Below are 21,368 nucleotides of genomic sequence, written 5' to 3'. Positions count from 1 at the left end.
ATGGGAGGCCTGGAGGCAATTCAGCAGGGAGGCAGGGTGAGCAGGTACCTGGGCTCAAATGACAGAGTGTGTGCAGGGGAACAGTGCCAACAGAGGAAACTGTTCAGCTGGGGAGATGATGGGCTAATGCAGGAGCAAATAGGAAGGTCTTGAGGTGCTTCTGGAAGCAGAGATGTTTCTCCTCAAGTTTCAACGTGGCCAGTTGGCTGTTCCAAAGGGAGTACCCAGCTGTGCACACAGATCTCCCCCCAGTTTATCTATTCAATTAACAACTGACCCGGAGGGAGTGTGAGGTAGTGGAGCAAAGGACTCAAGAGGGGAGAAATTGGCAGAGGGATTGTTGAAGGTATTTTGGACCCAGTCCCAAAAAATCATTGTGCACAATGCAGAGGGTCTGAAGTATCATCCTTGCATCCACTGGTAGTCAATGAAGGGATTACAGAGCTGGAAAGATAGGATACAAGGGCATGAGGCCAAGGACAAGTCTCTCAGTCCTGTACTTGATTAGTGGTAGAGGGTGGATTGTGAAGGCAGGTCGAATATAGAAAGAGCCTGTCACAGTACTCCAACCTTGAGTAAAACAGAGCATGAGAGACTATGAGCATGTAGGTGAACGATAGGAAAGGCACAGTACCCCTGAGGAGGTGAAGAACTTAATCTATCTCAAGAAACGTCAGAAATGTGTGTGGAAAAGGAATGTGTTGAGTCAAAGGTGACCCTGAGGTTGTTGGCCTTGCAGGTGGAGGTAAGAGGAGGGCCAAGTGGGGCTGGCCAGAGAGTGAGGGGAAAGGATGGCAAAGGTGTACCGATGAGGAAGATGTCAGTCTTGCTGGCATTCAGACAGAGATCGTTGGTAGTACACCAATTGCAAATGGCAATGAGGCTATCAGAAATAAGGGAGGGAGAATAGGTGGCCAAGGGCAGCCTGGAAACGAGTTGGTTGTCATCAGCATAGCACTGGAAGTCGTAGAAGAAAATGAAAATGCAGTAGGCGAGAGCTTCCAGGTGCTGTTTGTAAAGTCAGGCCAAGAGGTCAGACCCCTGCTGAACATCACAGGTAGAGAGGGAGATTGAAGAAAGGAAGGAGCCAACTTGTAGCTAGGAGGGTCACATATGCCAACACACATCAATACTCACCAGATGATGCATCATAATCCATCCTCTCTCCCACACCACGGATTTGTTCTTCCGGGATGAACTCTGAAGTGATCTCCTCATGATGAGTGAGTTCATTCTCCTCTGGTGGTGGCCCTCCACCAGTCACCAGAGACATTGAATAATTGGATGCACGCTTTTGTTTTGCACTGCGTCAGAGGTCATTCCAATGCTTGCAGCAGTCCTGAGCTGTGCGCACCTGGAATCCCATGGCTGTCACACCATCTGCAACATGCTGCCAGTGGACCCAATGCTGGTGATGAGTTTTATGGCACTGTGGGCCCACAAGCATATCGCGTTGGTGTTCCGACACGTAGTCCACAAGGAAGTCCAGTTCCTGCTTGCAGAAAGGCTTCTTCCTTAACGTGCCTGAGGCCGGAGCCGTGTCTGGGGTCCCAGTCTCTTGCGCAGGAGCACGCTTCCTCCTTTTGGCCGGTGGTACTGACCCTGAGTGGCCAATGTGGCCCTGATCAGTGGGGGCAGTGGCACTGGTGGACTGGACCAAGGCAGTGGGTATTGGTATGAGGACAGAAGGTCTGGCTTGGGTCTGACTCACTGCCGGGGTGGTGTTTGCTGCATCTGCACATGCAGTTACCACCACCCGGCTGCTTGGGGCAGCAGATGTCATAAATGCCCCAGATACGTGTGCCCCAGTCACAGCTACACTGGACACAGTGACCCTCACCTCCGGACAAGATGGACATCGTCCTGGGAGTCCTCGTCAAGCAACGCAACATGTGCTGCCTGACCCTGAGCCCGGGTGGTGGTGCCCACAGCTGCACCTGCAGCTACCACCCCCGGTGGGCCCATGACAGCAGATGAAAATTGCTGTTGGGTGATATGGGCGCCAGGTTGTGATGCAACAGCTGCATCACCAGGAGCCACAGGGGGTGGTGGCATGTCTGCACCAGCACGTGGCTGGGCATCCCGCCCCAGTGGGGCCCCCCTGCCTCTTCCCCCTCTGTAGCCACCCAGGACTCCCTACCTCCTTGGTCACCGTGCCCACGTGCCCGACCACGCCAAGCTCTGGGAGGACGCCCAGCTTTGCCGCCCTTAGCCTTTGGTGGCCTCCCAACCATGTAAATGTAGATGTAAAGTAGCTGATGGGAGGTGCACTCAACAATTGTCCTGGGGGCAGGGTACTGGATGGAATAGGTACCCCAGTGCTCCTGCAAGGCTATCTGTGATCCCCTGGGGAAAAATGACGGGTCACGCAACGGTCAGGCACCACCAAAAAATAAAACAAAAATTTTAAAAAATTCAATAATTGACAAGTATAAAAACAATAAATTGTAATTTCACTAAAGAAAAATGTGCATGCGACCCCGGTAGCCCACGTGTGTGGATTAAACCTCCAGCAGTATGCTGTGGCACCCAGGGACACAAAAAAAACGTATGCGTGGAACACACGGGCTACTATGACCTCGAAAACGGAACGCGATGCACAGGAGGAACCACAGTGGAAAAATAGCGTGCGCGATTCACCGCCTGACTTGCGTGGAAAAAAAAGAAGAACACACGCGCTTGTGTGCGCAGGCAACAACCCGCCAAAAGAAGAGGTACGAACTTCAAACGCTCTGAAGTAATCATGTGTGATTCCAGCAGAGTAAACACACGCGTCAGTCTCCACGAACAGCACGTACAGTGGACTGCTGGCCCGCGCTCACCTTTAACCTGTGCTGAAGGCAACACCTGCGCGTGTAACATCACTGGCGCGCTTCTGCGCTAAGGCCCTTTCCACAAATTACACGCATTCACACGCGGACGTGCTGTTTTTGCACGTGCGGATGCACCCGTGCTAGGAAAACACCTGCGTGTGTTACGTCCCATACGCGCTTACGCGCTAAGGGCCTTTCCTCAGATTACACGCTGACGTGCTGTTTTTTCACGTGCAAAGTCACTCCGTATCAAGCTGGCCACGTGACAACACATGGAAGACCACGCTCCTGCCCCACAGAGCCCCGAGCCGACTCCCACCAGCCATCTGCTGCTGCCTGCCTGCCTGCTGGCCACGTGCCCTGCTATTTGGTGCCTGCACATCAGCCATCTGCAGGGGTCCAGTTGCTGTGATCACCCCTGCTGGAACAGAAGACACCCGACTGAAGTTCCATCACTCCACCAGGACCCAGTTGCCCACCCACAACTACCTCGGGGGTTGCCATGTCGGTGGAAACAACATCTGAGACCACTGGCAACCCCCAGCCCAAGAGGCAGAGGGTTGCGAGCTTCACAGCAGGAGAGGTTGGCATCCTGATGGAACAGGTCCTGGTGCATCATGATGCCCTCTTCGGAAGAACACGCGCCGACAAGGATGGACAGAGAAGGATCTGGATGGACATAGTGGTTACCATCAACGCGGAGGGGGTGGCAACCCATGACCTACCACACGTCTGTAAGCACTGGGAGGACTTCAGACCAAGGACCCTCAGGAAGCCCCGGCACCTCTTGGATGCAGCGGATGCAGAGGGGTGACGGCTCTACCTTACCAACGACCAGATGAGTGTCCTGGAACGCGTACGCCCAGCGCTTCACCTTTAGGTCCTTGAGAGGCAGACCTGTCCGGAGTCGAGCGGTAAGTGTCCATGTGCACTGATTGGACGCTGTGCATGTTGAGGTGTGCCAGGAGTGTGCAGCATGGACATATGTCTGGAAAGGCCCATGTATGGATGTGTATGTGCAGGGACATGAGCCTGCCACATGTGAGTTCAGTCATGTGTAATGCACATCAATGGTGTATGTGTTACAAAGCATGATGCACACATGCATGTGGAGACACACACATGTTAGCATTTCTGTGTATGTACCATGCCATGGTTGGGGTGTGACACATAGATGCTGGTTCCACCTTCATGTACGTGCATGGTGTACATATGCGTGCGTGTGTGTGTTTGACATGTGTGCGACTGTGATACGCCATGGATGCATGTGATACAGACATGTAGTGAGACGATTGGCAGATGTGACATAGTTGCCGGTGATTGTACTGTGACAGGTGGTGGAGATGTACTGATGCATGTCTATCTGGTGGTGTGTGTGCATGTATTTGGCACTCCCTGTGTTGCTTGTGATGTCAGGCTGACCTTTGGATGTTCATGCTGTTGTGTGTATATGGATGCTGCTGCCTGATGCATCATTCCTGTTAATTTGTGCATGTGTGTGGGTTCAAATGATATGTGTGTTGGGGAGTGTGATGCTATCTGTAAAGTTTGACACTGCCACTCATGTGCATCTGTCATGTGTGTATACAAACATTGTACAGTGCCCTGATGCCTGTGTTCTGTCTCTCCCTGTCTGCAGCGTCCACTGATGAAGAGGGCGGAGACGGTGCTGTGGAGCACAGCGGCAGGGATCCCACCGCCAGCCAGAGATGCAGGGCCCAGCTCCACTCCCAGGTAGTCATCTCTTCGGGGAATGAGGAGTCTGGTGCCGCGTCCATGGCAGCAGTAGGGGCAGCTGAGCCCCCACAGGGGCCTATGGAGGGAGATGGCATGGAGTCATCCAGGTTGGTGGGGGGTTTGGTTGAGGAGGAGGCCGCGGAAGGCCCACCCACAGGGCTTGGAGGGAGGATTCCACTGATGCGGCGGCGGAGGTGCTTGTGTGTAATCCTGTCCCCGATCCTGTGACTGCATCATCCGGCACAAGCAGGGATGCCTCCCTCCAGACCCGTTTTCAGGGAGGGGATGCATATACAACAACTTCCCTTCCTCTCCCTGCGGACGTTGCAATCCATGACCGTATTGAGCCTGTCCTAGCTGGGGTGGCTTTGCGCCAACGTGGGATTCGGGATGATGTGCAGGGTTCTCGTCTGGACAACGCACGTCATTTCCAATCCCTCTTTGGCCGCGTCGACCTACTAGGACAGGTCGTCATCACTGGGTTCATCCGTGTGATGGAACTCCTTGCAACCCCCTCCTCAACTGAACCCCCTATGCGCCAGTCGTCCTCCATGACATCTTCCCACCCAAGTATCACCTGGGCCCCCTGTGGAGCTGCCCCTGAGCCAGCGGCCAGGCTGGTGGAGGACACAGCGGCCAGTCAGGGGTCGGAGGTCCAGCAGGGGTGGCCACCCCACCAACTGGACCCAAGAAAGAGGAGGACATGCAGGCATCAACAGGCAGGGCACGTGCACGGCAGCAGCAGGCTCAGGGTGGGAGCGATCATGGCTCAGGGCCATCAACATCCCAGGGGCAGGCATCGGCCTTCGGGCAGGAGGACCCAGGATTGGGAGTGTCTTCCGTGTGGGAGCGGTAGGGCCAGCAGATAAATGCGGAGCGGCGGCTGGCAGAGGAGGCACGGCTCACAATGGTCCGGGTGGAGAACTCCATGCACGGGGCGTTGAGGCGGGCTGAGTGCCTCGAGGCAACTCGCAGGGAGTTGGAGGAGGCCACGGCTACATCCCTGCGAGACCTCGAGGCCAGGGAAGAGGCCCGCCTCTGGAACATAGGCATGGAGTTCGATGATGCCCTGGCCCGGAACATCAAAGAGTAAGCCATAGGATTAGCCCGCCACCTTTGTACATAGCTCTTTAGGCTTAGGTTTAATTTGGTTTATATATTTTTTTTTGGAGTTCAACTTATGTACATTGTTTTTTTTGTTATAGGATTTTTGGGGATCATGGACCCTTCGGACTTGCAGTGTATATAGGTCCGTACTTGTACATACTTTCGTTATTTGAACGTCCCATGGATCAATGGTTTTTTATTTTTTTTAATTTACTTTCTATGGACATATGGACATTGGCAATAGACCACTTTTCAGTTTTCATGTTGTGGATTATTTTTTTACATTGGATTTTCCTTTTTTTTAGTTGCTTTCATTTTTTCTTAATTTGCAAGTTTTTTTTTCATTATGTTATTTCATTATATTTTTTAATACATTTCATATATCTTCATTATTGGTGTTGTGTACTCTCATTGGTTTTGTTCATGTCTCTATGAGCATTTCCTCAGTCATGTGTTGCCCCTGTGTGGCTCTGTTGAACATTCATGCATGGCCATGCTGGTTCTTTTAAGACTCTTATGGCATGGCTAATTGGGAGTGGGTGCAGTGGATGGTTTGTCGGAATTGAAACAATATTATGCCTCCTATCGCAGCAATTGTATGTGTATTGGCCTACGCCAAGTTGTCTAAAACATCATATGCAAACAAACTCCGCGGCAAGGTGTTGACCTTAGAGAAAGTAATGTAAGTCGCCATCTTGGATTAAGCCGCCATTTTAGGTTCTCTTGTAATATGGAAGTCACCCTGAACATCAAAATGGAGACCGAATGACATTCTGAGTAAGATTCTGGCCGTTGTGACCTCCGTACACACGAATAATTAATATGCCTGCAGGCCACTTGTCGGGGTCGCGAACTGAGACCTTGTCCTATTGCTGACCTATGTGTAAATGTTCAACTATATCAGCAAAACTAATCAAAATGCATATATTATAGGATTGACCTGGCTAGGAACCCATAGGCCCGATCCCTAGAATGGTTAACCCCCGAAGGGGTTGGCCAAGGGCTGGATAAAGAATATAAAAAGCCCAAGTATTCCAATGTACGCTCTCTCTTACTAATGCATCGAACCTTCGTTGAAGTTCGTTACGTTACTCTGAGAGCCGAAAAGCTATCCGTTTGTCAATTGACTTTGGTAACTGTTGTAGCTTTTAAATAAAGCGCTTGTATGTTCTTTGTAACCTGTGTTGGTGTGTTTCTTTTTGGGCTTCCCGGCCTCATATTATTTTTATGTTTTCACAGGTTGTGTGCATGTACAGGGGGGCAGAGGGGGTTTCCGAGGGGTGCGCAGGGAGTTTTCCATGTGTTTTCGCTGGCGCGTGCAGGGTACGGGTATTCCGAGGGGTGCACGGGGTGTTTTCCATGAGATTTCGCTGGCGAGAGCAGGGTGCGCGTATTCTGATGGGTGCGCGGGGTGTTTTCCACACGATTTTGCTGGCATGAGCGGGGTACGCGTATTCAGAGGGGTGCACGGGGTATTTTCCACGCAATTTTCTTGGCGCACACGGGGTATGTGTATTCAGAGGGGTGCGCGGGGAGTTTTCCACGCGTTTTTGCCGGCCACGAGTGGGTTATGCGTATTCCAAGGGGTGCGCGGGGTGTTTTCCATGCGATTTCATTGGCATGAGCGGGTACGCGTATTCTGAGGGGTGCGCGTGATATTTTCCACACAATTTCACTTGCGCAAGCGGGGTACGCGTATTCAGAGGGGTGCACAGGGAGTTTTCCACGCATTTTCATGGTTGGTGGGCTGTATGCTGGTCCACTGGCCTTTGCGCCATGTACTGGATTTGTGCAATGTTTTTGGTGCAGGGGGCAGGGTTGGGCTTGTAACTGGCACTGCTGCAGGGTCGCTGCGCCAGCCTGCGCCACGTCTGATTATGGATGCTAGTATCCATGAATACGCTGTGCGTCAAAATGGGTTTTGGTGCACGCAGCTGGCGCAGACTGGCGCACACTCCCTCTGTGCGCCAACCGCGTGCGCCACTTCTGCGCTTAATTCTAGGAATTACCCCTGTCTCTGAGAAGTCAAGGTGAGGCGGCGTGGGCAGGTGGCAATCCGAATAAGAATCAAATGCACAAATTAAGAGAAACTAGACACATTCACGGTGTCTACATCACGTGACCAGCCGAGCGAGGAGAAGCACGAGTTCACACCTACGTTTGGCATCCGCCCAGGTACAGATAGCAGAACTTTCCCAGACAGAAGATGCAGTTTCAAGGCCAATCACAATAACATAATTGACACATAGTTGTTGAAGTGATGATTGATTGTAACCTAAATTGGAGAAAGGCTGGGTAATGGGGGGGCACCCTGCACATGGCTGACCATTCTGCATGCTGCTAAGCAAAGTGGAAATGTATGCATGCGGTTGGTGCCAAACCCAATCACAATGGACCAAATAATCTAGGGTCCTATAGTTAGTAGAACCAATGAGACGTTGTACTTTTAGTGACAGCTACAGTAGTCATCTTTGAAGGAAGGGGTTAGATGCCCACCTGACAATGTTTACACAATCCCCTCACTCCGTTACCATATACAGATATAGTACCTATATTAAAGTTACCTTTTCCTAACCAATAGAATTGCATACCAACTTTTGACGAGTTTTCAGTATAAATGCTATGACTTTTATGAAGCTCATTGGAGTTGAAGCGAGAAGGACGATCGCATCACTGCTGATTTCCATGACTCACCGTTTTTTGTACTTGTCATTAAATGGACTCCCTTTGCCAAACCATTGAGTTGTCCTTATTAATTGGTGTTGGAGTAATACATCTGCACCCCCATCCATCTCAAGGGTGCAGTTATCTCGTTTTAAAGTACTATCAGAGCAAACCTCAGCTCTATGGGCCGGACAGAGGTCTCCGGAGTACAAAGTAAATGAATCTGCAGTGTTTCAGTTTGTTTGTTTCATAATTTTGAAAGCCAGCCACAAGGGCATTGTGCGGTATTGTGCATAAGATATCGCAGAAAAGGGGTATAAGCTATCTTCCGAGAGTGTATCATGTCCAGTATTCTGTTATAGTGAGTGAACCTGCTAAAAACAATTATTAGGTAATCTTCTGACAATAGTCTCACCACGATATACTACCACCATAAAATACCACTCGTTATCACCAGGATAAAAAATATCACAAAGTCAGGTATAACCCCAAAATATATCTGACACAACCCAAGCACCACCTTATCTTGCTGAAAATCTAGTGATCTAAAAGGGTCATTCAAATTCCAAAGCTGCGCTATCGCAAGACTGGAAACCAAAACAAGCTGGAAAGTCTCCAGCCAGAAACAGGCCTTCTACTGTTATGGACCGTCCATGTGGAACAACATCCAATCAGACATCAGCATTGTTTCAACACGCCAACAGTTCAGGAATGAACTCAAGACCCCACTGATAAAACACTTCTTCAGCTAGGTCTTAAAGAGCTTGAGAACCAGCAAATGGGCCTCCTGTTGGCCACATGGAGACCATTCCACCAATGCCTCCTGTTAGGTAGAGTCGATTATACCATGAGCTGCACTCTGTTGCTCCCCAGCTAGGTTTGTGGTCTATAAACACCTTACATACACACGTGCGATCAAAATGCATAGTTGTCTTCAGGCTGTTGGGATGCCTGGGAGATCCCAGGTTGAGTGTGTAGGCAGATGGGAGTGAAAGAGTGAGCTGGCTAGTGGTGCTCAAAGACAGCAGTGAGTGCTAGGTTGAAGACTTAAAAAAAGGTCAAGCAGGCCAGTAGATGAGTATTATGGAGAGAGTTGAAGCAAGGAGCTGACACCAATGTTTTCCAAAGAAGATGGGGCGAAGTACAGGGTGGGAGATTACTAAGGGAAGCATTTGGTGTTTTTAATGATCAAGAGATACACCACACCTCCTTTCGATGAGAGAGAGACTTCTTGTGTGGCTGTCTTTTGGGGCAAACAGTTTCCCAGTTATGATCATCACTGTGAGATGAGGAGGTAAAGTCAAAAGGGATTGGTTAGGAAGAAACACTGTTGCAGAGAGATGGAGCATTTCAGATTCTTAGATGAAGTTCAGTGGGGAGGATGTGGATTGGCCGAGAAACATATGGCAACTCCAGGAGGGAACAAAGAGGGAGAGATGAGGGTATAGTGAGAATGAACAAACAGGATTGAGTAATTTTCAGACAATGAGTAGGGTGGGCATAGGGCAATAGTTCAGAGGAGAGTGGTGGGGTTTGTGCACCATGCAGGTGAGAGCCCACAGCTCCCTGGTGAAGGGCAGCGATAGGATTACTAGGAGGATGACGCTAAGCAGACGCATTATGAGAGGGAATGGTGAAAAGTAGCAGGAGGGAGGGCTGGGTGCAAGTTGAGCCACTGCTGACCAGACCACAGCTTCTCAGGTCACTAGAGACCAGATCATAGGTATCCAGGCCACTAGAGACAGGACCACAACTACTCAAGTCGCTATAGACCAGACCACAGCTACTCAGGCCACTAGAGACTAGACTATAGCTACTCAGGCCACTAGAGACCAGACTATAGCTACTCATGCCACTAGAGACCCGGCTGCAGCTACTCAGGCCACTAGAGACCAGGCCGCAGCTACTCAGGCCACTAGAGACCAGACTATAGCTACTCAGGCCACTAGAGACCAGACTATAGCTACTCAGGCCACTAGAGACCAGACTATAGCTACTCATGCCACTAGAGACCCGGCTGCAGCTACTCAGGCCACTAGAGACCAGGCCGCAGCTACTCAGGCCACTAGAGACCAGACTATAGCTACTCATGCCACTAGAGACCAGACTATAGCTACTCATGCCACTAGAGACCGGGCTGCAGCTACTCAGGCCACTAGAGACCAGGCCACAGCTACTCAGGCCACTAGAGACCAGGCCGCAGCTACTCAGGCCACTAGAGGCCAGGCCGCAGCTACTCAGGCCACTAGAGACCAGGCCACAGCTACTCAGGACACTAGAGACCAGACCATAGCAACTCAGGCCACTAGAGACCAGGCCACAGCTACTCAGGCCACTAGAGACCAGGTTGCAGCTACTCAGGCCACTAGATACCAGGCCACACCTACTCAGGCCACTAGAGACCAGGCTGCAGCTACTCAGGCCACTAGAGACCAGGCCACAGCTACTCAGGTCACTAGAGACCAGACCATAGCTACTCAGGCCACTACTGACCATTCTAGAGCTACCCAGGACACTAGAGACCAGACCATAGCAACTCAGGCCACTAGTGACCGGAATGCAGTTTCTCAGGAAACTGGCAGAGGCGGAGGTAGAGAAGTTGGACTGATGACACCAGTGCACCAGTGCTGGTGCCAGGAAAGATCTTTGCCATGTGGGTGTTGAAGATCTTGCTGGATTCACTATATACATGTGGTAGAAGTCGCAGTGGCCTAGATGCTCCAGCACACATGCAGTGACCCCCAGATCACACACCGTCGAGTGCGTGGATGGATCACAATGTCCAGAAAGAGTCACACAGGCCAGAAGCGCCCATATGACCCCACAGTAGGACCCAGAATGAGAGCACTATGGGCAGTACAGAAAAAGGCCGGGTTTTCACCCTTCCCTTCCATTATGTATCACTTTCAACTTCATATCACCATAGAAACAAAAGAATAACGAGCTAAATTAATTTGGCATCAAATTATGGCTGTAAAAGTGCTGATGTAGGTGCTCCTTGAGTTGGAAAATGAGGCACAATGCGAGAGATGTGGCAGGACGGGCAGTGGGAGGACACCGCTGCAGGGCCAGCACCATTCTCCATCCTCTTGGGTTGCACACGTTGGTGAAAAATCAAATTTAGTGGTTATAAAGAACACAGTGAAATGCAAACATTTTCAGGTGATACTGTGATTTGCAAAAGCTCAGAATGTGTGTTTAGTTTTTGGATTATTTAGAAAGCAGCAGGCAGCTCTTAAACTCCCGGTATCACTACTTCTGTGCCCTCTGCCTGTGTGATCGCATGAGTGCCTTTTAAATGAATTTAATCGAAGTAGGGGCACAGAGTGTAAGCTCCACTCTGCCTGTTTCCCACGCTCTCTGAGGGAAAATTCTTTGGGGCTCCGTCCACACCACTTTTGGTCTGGGCAGAGGGGATTGAATCAGGGGCGTAGGAGGCCCATAAAATCTGGGGGGGACAGGTGACACCTTGGGGCTTTTTTTAATTTTTTTATTTATTTATTGTTTTTTAGTCAAAGAACTTGACTTTTTGAGTTCTTTGAGCAGCGGCAATCATGCCATCCTTTATACTTTCTCTGTGCCATTACAGAAAGAGACCCACCAAATGCAAATCAGTCTTGCACCGTTACGCAAGAAAAGGTTTTAAAAAGAACAAAAGGAAAAATATCAATCTAATGCGTCAGAAAAGTGAAAAGCACATCAATGTTCTAAGAAGCAGAGAGACAAAACACATGTTTAAAAACAATATTCACAAATCTGTTCACAGCTCCACTTGCTCCTAAAATATGGCCACTTTGAAAACAAAGCTTTCACCCGGATGCGCTCGCTCTCCCTCACAGGGCAGCTTCCTGACCTCAGAGCCCCTTTACAAGATCTGTGGCAGAGGGCTAAAGCTTCTGCGAGCAAGACTTAAAGATGCCCTCAAGAGAATGCAGTTGCACTGTTCGGGGTAGGTCTACTAGGCAGAAGCCATAAAGTGTGACATTCCTCTACTGGCGGCACTTTGACAGGGTGCATAGGGATGGTTAGAGAGGCCTCCGCCAGGTAGGATATGGGTTAGTCTCCAGTGTTTCTCTCTAAAGCGCTCCGAAGTTAGTGTTCAGGGAAGTCTTGGGGCTATATAAACTTAAATAGATATATGATATCATATCATATCATATATCATATATCATTTGTAATGATACTATGGGGAGACAATATATATAGTATGAACAAGTTAAACTTTTTAGCTAAGATGTAGACAACTGTGAGATCCAATGAGAAACAAATAGTTCTTGGATCATAGTCCCAAAAGTTACAATTTTTAAATCCCCAGGCAAATTAAAATGGGGTTTTCTGGTCACGTTGCCCAAATGGTTCTAGAAAGGGCTCTTGTGTTATCCTCTTGGCGCAGCAGGGGGTCCCTGTGGCCAGGGCACCCTTATTTCGGGTCGGACTGGGTTCACAAAGGTTACTAGGTGGCAGTGGCGTTTCCATTTCTCCCACCCTTAGAGTGGCATATTAGAGCTGCGTAGCTGGTACATGATGGTCAGGCTGCAGGCCTTCCATGAAACCTGAGTGTGAGTGTTGGCATGAGTTTGTTCCTTTTTGGGTTACTGATGCCAATGGCAGATGGAGGTGTGGTGCTTTCATTCTGGCACAAATCTCTTGTGGCAGCGTTGTTGGCATGAGTCTCTACATGTGGACGCTACCTGGCAGAGATATGTCCATTGCACATGGTGCAGTAGCAGGAGGCCTGTCTTCAGGTTGGCTTGACCCCCACTGGGCCTTCCAGGCTCTTTAAATCCGGGCGCGGAGGAGGCATGAAGGTTACAGAATGGGTTCAACAGATTCTAATCTGTGTAACAGGGATTTAGATTTCAATATTGAGGATAATGCAAAAAGCACATTTTTCAATATCACTTGGATTGCTGCCATTTAGATCCATACAAACCACCATTTTGCAAGGGTTGGTGGTCACATAAGGAGCACCAAAGGGAATCTACTGTGAACATTGGAGGTGAACCTTGACCTCGTCAGACACTTGTTCTGCCACCTGGTATAGACTGTACTGTGTTGTTGGGTGGGGGAATGAATTTAAGCGCTAGATGTGTTTTCCAGAATTTTCTAGAAAGAACCCATTGGCGATCAGTGAACAGGATTGTTGCTTTCGTATTGGTTCTTTTTAGTTTGAGCTATTTACATGTATGCCTGTCCCTAATCTATTGTGAAGTCACAAGTTGGTATCACGCTGCCCAGCCCACAGCAAACCACGAAGGAGTAACGCCCAGCCTCTGCCCTCAGGAATCTTCCTCTAATCTGCAGTCAGAATCAGATCCCAGACAATGGACCTGCGTGGTGACATTTTGGGAATCTGGAACTGGAATGTTGCTCTGCTGCACCTCATGTGTGAGGAGATCTGTACCAGTTGTGTGCGAAGAGAAGGTGCTTGTTGACACAGACACTCCTCTCATCATGAGAGTGGGGGTGTGCATGCAGAATGCAGCTGGTGTCACACAGTTCATACAGACATATCTGTGTTGTCCTTTCACATTGAACACAATATCATGCCCCCTTCACACACCATTCACTCCTGCACTGCCAAGATAGACTAGGATAGCTCAGTGTGTTGGTGGCGTGGTTCTGCTGTCTGTGGTAGGTCCTGCAGGGTACAAAAGGTCTAACAATGGTTTTGACAAAAGCTTTATTTTATTGCTATGTTGATGGAAGGGGTAAATGAAATTAACAATGTTTAATGGGTCACAAATGTTTTCACAAAGGGTTTCTCAAAAGGAGGAGCTGACATTTCGTGGCCCTCGCAATCTCTCATAATTAAAGCTAAAATGCTGTAAGCATGAAATCAGTGAAAGGTCTAAAGGACACAAAACAATGAAGTGGAGAAGGACGAGCCCCCACCCACCCTTCTGCGTCTAAGTGTGGAATAAGCCCTGGTACACCTTCTAACAGCCAAGCAGAACTCACAGAGAGCCCGGAAGTGAGCTCAGCCTTCAACATGTCCATCAAACCTCCACAGAATTTCTAGAGCGCTGACAGGCATATCACAGAGTATTATATATATGTATAAAGAATTCCCACCGTGACACTCTTCAGCTTCTGATTAGGACATGGTAAAGAGGTTTGGCAAACGCCTGATTTTCAGGGGGTTTGAATGCATAATCATCCAAAATAGCACACACACGAGTGAGCTGCAAAACTACCACAAATGTGTTTAAGCTTGCAGGAAAAAAGGCTTGTGGGGAAAAACCAACACATACATACACACATCTGTCTTATCAATTAGGTCCCACAAACAGGTGTGAGAGGTGGTGGGATATTATAATGGAGGCAGGTGACAGGAGGAGTTCTCCATACACACAGATGTGGAAACACACTTTACACATGCATTGCAATTATCATTGTAGCAAACTCTGGATCAGCTGCAAAACAATGAAACGTGACACCAGCAGAGTATCCCCCATCCGAGAGCATGTGGCCCCGGAGTACAGGTTTCCTGGGGTCTTTTATAGGGTGTTACACAATGAGAATCATACATGAGAAGGAGCAGTAGTTAGACATGTACGCTAACAGTGAGCTTCATAACAGAACATCCTGCGTCCTGCAGCGGCATGCCTTAACAGTACCATCCTAGGTCTGTCTACCCACTTGACACAATCTCCGCCCAACATGTACAGCAAGGTGTGATCTGGTGACCAGCACCTACATCACCCTCCTCCTGGCTCTCAGACAAGAGAGCTTCATCTGCATGTGTGATGCGTCCTGTATCGCTGGGCCTACCTATGCCCCCCCACAGCTTCATGGGCTGTGCGGTCTCTGCCAGGCACTCACCTGCACCTGCAGGCCTTTCCTGTTTAATCTCTGGCCATGGCTACAGTGTGGCTGTGCTCATTGCCGTGGTAGTGAACAGGGCAAGCAAAATGGAATCATGCATGCAATGGCCCAGAGCCCTCACAAACCAGCTCCATTCAATTCACACTGTCTACTCTGGGTATTATTGATGTGGAAGGTCAAATGCCTCCGAGGGATATCAAACAAAGGAGGTCAAGCAAGCTTACCCCCCTGAAAGAGGACCCCAGGACCATGTCCCGTTATGAAGCTTAGTGGGGGCGTCAAGTTATGCTGTTTCCACCTCGGGGGACAAAACAAAAAAACGAAATGTGCAGGCAGGTCTTGAGCAAGTAATAACCTACACAATGGCTGAGACTATCACACACATGTGTGACCTGCAGCACCCGTAGCCAGGCCAGGACAGGTTTGCTATGAACAGGTAGAAGCTGCTGGGACTCTGATGAGTCTGGGGACATAGTGAGAGGACTGCTCACACCTACATTCGCTGAGCAGTCATTTCACAAGAAAGTGGGCTTCTGGAAATAAATATAGGCACTGGGGTGTGTATATTTTAGGGTTTTGTGCTGGCTCAAGCTATTATATGCATCAACAGCAAGAGGACGATGGGTTCTTTCATTTAGATATGTTATGTTGACGATATGGGGCAATTATGCGCTAAAACCATGGCAACTGCATCCTGAAAATATTCTGCAGACTAGGGGCGATTGCGTACTGGTATGGAACCTGAGAAACACTCAGAAACATTGGCACATCATATTTGTCTAACACACACAGCTCACACTCTTGCTTCTTGGCGCTTGCAGTGACATGTGGGCAATGATGTGTACAGATCTCTTGACAATGAGTCCAGCACAGAGGCAGGAGAGGTTGCCATGTTAGGACAGTGTTAAAAACAGTCGGTGTCTTCAGTGTGTGTGTTTGGACCAAGGCATGGTGGGGAGTTTAGAACTAGAACATGGACTGAGACGATTTACTTGATAGCAAGGCTGAGTATGTTGTTGAGGCTGATCCTGGAGCGGACTGGTAACCAGTGCAGATTTCATAGTTCTGAGGTTACAGAATGGTGTTATTGTAGACTGAAGACTATACCTACTTTCCCAATCTGAGAAGCGCAGCTAAGCGACACGGTAGCCGCCCGGAGGCACTTTGCAGACAAAGGTGGTCTCTGACTGGCGCAGGTCACAGGCAGTTGGGCACACTCGCAGTCACAGAGGCTGGGGCAGCAGTCTTCTCTCACCGACACCGTCGTCAAGTCCGAGCCTTGGGAAGCCTAAGAGCATGCGTGGCTGCCTGCTGGCTTCTGGATGAGGACTGGAGGCTGGCAAGCTGCGCAGCAGTGCACTGCGCACTCCAGCCCAGCCTGGGCTGGCACGTGCCATATTCCCTGTGGGTGGGGGAGGAGGGGAACACACAAGCAAGAGTTAACAACTCCTGCTCGTGGACCTGCATCGTTCTCCTCCCCCTCCCCCACAGTGTTGTTGTGTGTGAATCATCATTGCCAGGCCCATGGAATCGCGCCTGCTGCATGCAAACTACAGACAGAGTCTGAGGTTTGCACGCAGTAGTGCACATTGATGGCACACACAGGACACACAGACTGGGGGGGGATAAAGGCCATTGTACCCCCCCCCACTTAAAGGTGTGGGGGGATTTGTCCCCTCCATCCCCCCCATGTCCTACGCTCATGGATTGAATCCCTGGGGACTCCACCTGCTTTTCCCACCAGTCATTGGCCTTCATTCGTAGTTTGGCTGGAATTCTGCCAAAGTACCACCAAACGGAATTACCGTTGCCATCACTTGGGCCTGCAGTTTTACCGCAGGATTACAAGAGGTGGTTGGTGATGTAAATCCCCATTTTTATTCATGGGGATTTTGGTGGAATTACGATTAGTGCCGATTCTGTCAGTTATAGATTTTTCGGAGGTAAGGTGGCAGATTTAACGCCAACTTGCTGCTGGAGCTGAACCCTCCACTTCAAGGCCAAACTCAGGATTTTGCGGGACGGTAAATGTGGTAATTCTGTTACCACCGTTTTTTTGCCACTCTGCCAAACTCGGAATGAGGATCAAACGAAGGCCACGGTGCACATACATGGTGGCCGGCATTACTGTCGCTTTTCTGGAGGAGGAGTAAAAAGTCACGGGAACGCGGGTGGCTCAGATTCCCGCGCCTTCTTTCCACTCCGATGAGACAAGTATGACACTACCACGGTTGCGGGCCACAGACACGAACACTACCCGTTCCACTGGATGGTCACCGAATGCAAATTAGCAGCTTTATCACAAGTACTTGCATTTAAGCCAAATGGCATCCACACATCAACCTTAACCGTCACTCACCCCAAATCATATATATTCTAGCTGCTATACCATCATGAAGGATTTTCATTAATGCGGGTAAATTAAATTTGAACTATGAATTTTACTGCATTCCAAAACCCTCTATCGGCACTTTAATGTCAGTATGTCACAATTGTCAGGCTTCACGTTATCGTTTTTTCATTTGTGGTAATACTGACTATTTTTCCACATCAATTCCAACATCTTACAATGTTTCAGACTTTGGGCCTCATTGCGAGGAACATACCGCCAAACCCTTTTACTGTTACCACCAGATTACCTCCTCGGAAATGGAGGTAAAATGGAGGTAAACCTTCCAGATTCTGGGGTGATGTTCTTCCCCTTCATAGAGAGTCATACGATCTCACTGGGGTTTGGGGAAAATACTGCACGTGGTCATTTATCTTGAAATGATTCCTCTAATTTGTGGAGGGAAAGTAGAGGGGAAAAAAAGTCCATACAAGGGGCTGAAGTTATTTCCCCCACTTGACCTCCAAACTCATAGTATAACAGTGTGGTGAACGAGGTGGCCATTTTGTTACTGCCACTTTTTTTTACTGCTTTGCCATATTCGTAATGGAACCTCCTTCACATTCTCCAACCTAATCTGCCTTAATTTTCAAAATGTGCACAACTGCGTTTTCCCGGGTAAATATAGTGGTCACAAGTACCGTCATTTTGACTGGGCTTCGAAAGCACCACGCAGAGACAAGACCTCTGTGTGTTTTCCCCGATTCGTCCGTTTTGCTGAGGACTACCTCATGGAGCAGAAGAGGCAGCAGGAGAGGCAGCCAGAACTCTGCTTTCTACGCACCCTTGCCTGCATATAATTCTGAGGCGGGTTGAGAGGCGTGAACCTCTACGGACAAGTAAGTGCTGTTGTGTGGGGGTCTAGTTGTTTGGGCAACGTGAGCGCTGTGACTGTGTCATGACGCTCACGTGCTCCTTTAATAAAAGGGGCTCTGCTGGCTCTGCGAGGGCAGAGCAGCAGAGCCCCAGGAAGTGGCAACTCGTGTCTGTGTTTACTGGGCGGGGTGGGCCTGCCACCTGGTTGTGGCCTTGTGTGTGCAGCGCAGCCCGAGTGCCCTCGGAGCCGCGACCGCTGGAATCGGGGTGACACCCCCGCACGTTGGATCCTGCGCCCGGTGACACCGGGCGCCGCAGAGTGCTTCCCTGCACGAGACACGCCGGCTGTCCGCCGACGTGTACCCTGCCCTCGGGTGATCCCGACGGCATCAGAGGGCTGCCCCGGAGATCAGCGGCAGCCCCCCAACACTGGCGACGAGGAAGTCGCGCCCGCTGGCTGGTGTTCGCGACGGCGGGCGAAGAAAAGGATCCGCGCACACGGCCGCAGTTGGCGGCTGTATACGGAGTGGCCCTCAAGAACAAAGGAAAGGGGTGGGGCCTGGAGCTCTGGCCCGCGGCACCGCGGGATATCAGTGCGGGGAGATCACCCGCTGAGCACCCGGGCTGCCACGGTGAAAACATTTGCATTTTGCAAAAAAAAAAAAAAATAGAGGTTTCCTTTTTCCTCGCGGTGCGGGAAAGGGGCGGGGCCTCATCACTGTGTGGCCCGAACAAAGTAGGAGAGGTGAGGCCAACACTCCAGCCCTCCTGCACGAGAGGAAAGGAAAGGGAGGCCTATCCGTGTCCGGGCCCAAAGTCAAAGAAGGAGGCACAGTTTCCAGTGGACCACGGCTGCCTTCCCCAGTCACATACAGTGATCAGCCTGGGCAGGCCAGAGGCCGCTAGGAAGGAGGTGCCACAATTACCAGGGTCAGTGGAAGAAGGTAATCCTTCTGTACTTCTGTCACGTGTGGACCCGGAATCTGGCCAGGCAACACAGAGGAGGGGTGAAGATACAAACCGCCGACCCTCCTGCAGGTCATATTTACACTGAGCCTGAGGGTAGCGGCTCCGACCTGGAGTGCTCGTGCGCCCTGGGCAGGAGAGACCAAGTGGCCCCGGTGAAACTAACCAGGGAGGGAGAGACTTTGGAAGGGCCCGGGGAAACGGGCAGTGCAACTCCACAAGTCACACGTGTGCTAAACCCTGGGGTTGCGGCTCCACCTGGAGTGCTCGTGCGCCCCTGTGCAAGGAGAACACCAGGCACCCATCGACAGCTACTTGAGCCCGGCAACGGCAAGCGCACATCAAGACTAGTGAGTGGCAGATGACGTCCTCACCTGCCAACAGCATGTCGGACGATGAAGGGGTATGTAGGGGTCAGCTGGCACCAATACCCCATTTTGATGTCCTTGGTGCGCCGGGAAGCCTGGGGGCCCGGTGGGTGGCCTGGGTGGAGAACCTGGAGTTGTACTTCGAGGCAATGGAGATCAAAGACGCAGCCAAACGCCCGACACTCCTATACTCTGCCGGGTTGGCCGTCCAGAGACTGTTCAAGACACTAAAGCCCCGAGATCAATCGTACGGTGCAGCCGTAGCAGCGCTGAACGAATGCTTCAGACCCATGGTCAACAGGGACTATGAGAGGTTCAGGATGATGTGTGCGAAGCAGGAGGAAGGGGAAAGCCTTGATGCATTCCATGGGAAGCTGCGCGGCATTGCACTGGCCTGTGACCTGGGGAACTTCGAGGAGGACGAGATCCGGGCGCAAATCATCTATGGCTGCAGCTCCACCAAACTGCGCAAGCAGGTTCTGAAGGACCCAGCGCTGACCCTCGATCGAATACTGGAGCTTGGCCGGGCCCAGGAACTGGCGGAGGTGCGGGCCTCGGTCATGGACTCCTCTAGACACCACCTAAAGATGGAGGTCCCCACGCAGCGAGTGAAGGTTGAGGAGGTGGCGGCTGTCAGCAGGTGGCCAGGAGGAAGAGTGATGAGGAGGGGAGACTGGCCGAAGAGAGACCCCAACGCCACAATATGTTAACAGTGTGGGTGGGATCTTCCCCACCCGCAGGACTGCCCGGCGATGGGACAAATCTGTGGAAGGTGTGGGAAAGGAGACCATTTCACACGAGTGTGTCTCGCTCCAGCCCCAGCCGGCATGATAGGGGCATCAGGGGGGAGTGAGGTGAAGGGGAGAAGGACCCCCAAAGTGGCGGCGGTCCAGGTGGCGGAGAGTCCCCGAGAAGCACCATATGATGTGGGGGAGGAGTACGAAGAGAATGTATTCTTCTTGTCCTGCAGCGGCGCCGAGGGCCAGTTTGATCCCGGAATTTTCTGAGTGGGAGGACCCCGTTATAGGGCCCCATGGTGTGGGGACCGGTGCACACCTGTTTTGTTTTGCGGTGTCAAAAGAGAAAAATGTTTTGGTTGGAGTAGCGGTTAGTTGGTGCGCGGACTGGAATGCACCAAACGTTTGTGGTGGGTTTTTGTTTAATTTTGTTTGGTTATAATAAAGAAGGGATGTTGTGTGGGGGTCTAGTTGTTTGAGCAACGTGAGCGCCATGACTGTGTGCTCCTTTAATAAAAGGGGCTCTGCAGAGCCCCAGGAAGTGGCAACTCGTGTCTGTGTTTACTGGGCGGTGTGGGCCTGCCACGTGGTCGTGGCCTTGTGTGTGCGGCGCGGCCCGAGTGCCCTCGGAGCCGCGACTGATGGAATCAGGGGGTGACACCCCCGCACGTTGGATCCTGCGCCACAGAGTGCTTCCCTGCACGAGACACGCCAGCTGTCCGCCGACGTGTACCCTGCCCTCGGGTGATCCCGACGGCATCAGAGGGCTGCTCCGGAGATCGGAGGCAGCCTCCCAACAAGTGCCTGCTTTTCCCAACAGAAACGGGTGGACGGAATCCGGATGGGCTCCATGTAATGGCGGCCATCTTGCATGCACATGGTGCTGCCATTACAGCTCATTTCCAGGCGGGGGCAGTAAAGGGCACGAGAACCTGGAAACCAC

Source organism: Ambystoma mexicanum, chromosome 7p (genome assembly GCF_040938575.1).
Source record: "Ambystoma mexicanum isolate Mex_15411 chromosome 7p, UKY_AmexF1_1, whole genome shotgun sequence".
Classification (NCBI taxonomy): Eukaryota; Metazoa; Chordata; class Amphibia; order Caudata; family Ambystomatidae; genus Ambystoma; species Ambystoma mexicanum.
This window is presented reverse-complemented; position numbering follows the sequence as displayed.